Source organism: Nyctereutes procyonoides, unplaced genomic scaffold (assembly GCF_905146905.1).
Source record: "Nyctereutes procyonoides isolate TBG_1078 unplaced genomic scaffold, NYPRO_anot_genome, whole genome shotgun sequence".
Taxonomy (NCBI): domain Eukaryota; kingdom Metazoa; phylum Chordata; class Mammalia; order Carnivora; family Canidae; genus Nyctereutes; species Nyctereutes procyonoides.
This window is the reverse complement of record NW_026575146.1, coordinates 30,866,602-30,869,738: the sequence shown is the minus strand read 5'-3', so window position 1 is coordinate 30,869,738 and position 3,137 is coordinate 30,866,602. Positions and strand designations below refer to the sequence as shown.

Genomic DNA, 3,137 nt, shown 5'->3' with positions numbered 1-3,137 from the left:
TCTGTTTTGATTAGATCTTGATGGGAACCAAACCCTCTGTTAAAATTTTATGCACTTGATGATTGGAAGAATTTACTACAGATTAGCTTCTGGCTCCCTAATTCCTTCCTCCACCACCACATGCTGTCGAGCTATGTAAGAGTCAACCTCTGGCTCTTCACTATGGTGTTGAGAGACCAGGAGAGTTAACACAGTAGGCAGGAAGTTATTCTTAGCATCTGTTGCATGCTGGGAGAGCTAGCTGCAATAACGTTCATGGAAGTAACTGCGAACCATATAAGTGACCATGTACTGAAATTCTGTGTATCCCCAACTGAATCACCTGCTCTGCAACTCATATCCTCAAAGGGTACAAGGCTACCAAGTGTCACCTACTAAGAGGGGAGCCTAGAGAGGAAAGAGACAGTGGTCTTAACCAATTGCTGTTAAAAAAAATATTACTTTGCACATTTTACAAAATCATGTGTCCATGTGAACCTAATGCTGTGCCCCTCCTGCGCCAGGACCTCAGAAAGGGCCCATGCAAACTTGGTGCTTTAAGGTTAAACCTCATTCCTGTAAGTCTACCTCTGTTCACCATTCTCTCTGTATCACTAAAGGAAACAAGCAGCCCAAAGAGAGAAAGCATGTTCTGGAATAGAAATAGCACTGGACTGGAATCAAGACAACTGAAGCTTTGGCTACAGGTCTCCCAACTCTGTTCCTTTGGGCCACCCTTTGGGACTTACTCCCGTTATCTGTTAAGTGTTGGCCCTTCCTCATCTGCAAAAGGAAATGGGAAATTGGCATTCTAGTGTGGGACCCTTTGTGTGTCTTACCTGCGAAGTAAATCATACTAACTTATGCAAATTATGTACATTTTAGTCCGGATTATTTCCATCAATGACTACTGCCATTTCTGCGATTCACATTACTGTGAGAATTACAGCCAGTATGCAAGAGCTTAAAAATAGTTTAACTCTGACACAGAGAGGTGCATGTACCACAAAAGCCTCATGAGAAGCAAGAACAAACAAGTTGTCATTCCAATACCATCATTGAAAGTACATTGAAGCATTTTTCCTCCAGTTTTAAAAAAGTTTGTCTTTCAAAAAAATGTGCAGAAGTCCCATAAACTCCTGTAAAAACACTTCAAACGTGGAGATTTATATAGCAAAAAAAAAAAAAAAAAAAAAATACAGATCTCATCTCCAAATTTCACTCCTGAGAGGAATTATGGCTAACAGTTTAGACAAGTGTGTAGCCTTACAGAACTAGTCTATGCGCACACAATGGCAGATGACATTTTGACATATTAACTGAGGAGTTTTCTTTCCACTGCATTTCCTGATGTTCGTGGCCTTTCACCCATTCCATCAGCTAGCACATTCTGCGCTCGCTGCCTCAGGGAAAAGATAACCCAACTGAATACATTAAAAAAAGGATGACAACAACTGAGTCTCTAATTTTTGAGTTTCTAGTCCTTGAGGAAATAGAAAGACACAGGGAATAGAAAGAGCTTTGGAAGAATATATGAGACGTCAGAAGAAGCCTTAGCACTTTCAAAACTAGATAAAAAAGATTTCACTTCTCCCAAGAAGAGAGAGATTTAAGAAGAAAGGACCTCTGGCCACTTACACTGCTTTTCTCTGAAAATTAGAAAAAGGCCACGTTTTGGTCAATGAATGACAATAAGGTGCCTTGTTGAGTAGATCCTTCCTAGGGGCAGTGGCTTAGGCAGCTGATTACACCTTCGTACAAAGACAAAAGCCCCTCCTCCTTCCAGCGGCCTTGGTCCCATGTCAAGGGTCTTGCCTTTCTAGATTTCAGCCCTATTCATGCCTGAGTAAGTATCTCTCTACAGTGTTCAAACTACATAACTATATGAGACATCTTTCCTGTGGGTTCCTGAGAAAGAAGGTCTTCTATCCTGCCTCCCCAACACACGTGGACCTGGTAGTGAAGAGACAGGACAAAAGCAGGCTTAGGGAATTTGAGGGTAGACACTTTGTGCCTGCGTTCTAGGTAGATTCTCAGGCAGGGGGAGTGACAAGGCCCCAGAAGCAAAAGAAATGTCAAGAGGGTAGCTAGCATTTTTTATGGGAATGCAGTGTTTCATTTATTCTGTTCATTAATAACTAATATTTGAGAACATTTATAATGGAGCTTTTGAGAAGGCCAATTTACTTTTTAAATATTTCAATATCAGCTACTAATAAAAAAGTCAAAATTATTACATAAAAATTTATAATAAATACTTGGTGTTAGTCTGTGCAAGTTAGTTTTTGGCATGCAATTCTTTAGCTCAAAGAAAGAACATTTTGGTTTGCTTCACTAACAGGAATATTTCTTTATTTTCTTTATTTTTTTTTTAGAAAGGGGAGAAGGAGAGAATCTTAAGTAGGGTCCATGCCCAGCACAGAGCTGGACACAGGGCTTGATCTCACAACCCTGAGATCATGACCTGAGCTGAAATCAAGAGTTAGACACTTAACTGACTGAGCCACCCAGGAGCCCCACTAATAGGAATATTTCCTAATGCTGGGATGGTGTCTTCTTGGTATTTCTTCTACTGTTGATTTTTAGCATAGTTACCTATGATTTTATGAATGGCGTTGAGTGGAGAGGTACTCATCATGTTTATTCCAAGTAAGAGTACATGACTGATTACTATAGATAGTAATGAGGAAGTGACAGGAAGTGTAACTGCCCAATATTTTTGAGGCCAATAGGTTTTGGGTTTTCTTTTTGTTTCTCATTTGTTTTGTTTGTTTTGTTTTAAGCCCGATAGGTTAAGCCTAAGGAGTCTAGCCAAGATTCAGGATTTAAAAAACCCACACAAAATATAGTACGAAGCCAAATTGGGAGCTTAACAAAAGAACAAAGCCATAAACCACTTTCTGGGAATGGCAAAGGTGAATTTTCCACCATTTTCCCTGTGGCTTTAGGCCATCTCCAATACACACTTCTTGCACATGTGCATAAGACCCACTGGACTTTAGATGGTCTCTCAGAGTTTCCTACAGCCTGGCACGTATGGAATGACTCTTGGGAAGGGCATGGGAGTAACTGGAGAGCCAGGCTCAGGAAGGGGAAGATACAGAAATGATTGGCATGATCCTAAGGTGGATGGCCAGACAGGGTAAGAAAGGATCCTG

At 40.6% G+C, this 3,137-nt stretch overlaps 1 pseudogene; it reads right to left on the bottom strand.

Moving 5' to 3' along the window:
* Positions 1 to 2,257: 2,257 nt before the first annotated feature.
* On the bottom strand, positions 2,258 to 2,910 carry LOC129500782 (phosphatidylinositol N-acetylglucosaminyltransferase subunit P-like; annotated as a pseudogene).
* Between the last annotated feature and the right edge of the window lie 227 nt (positions 2,911 to 3,137).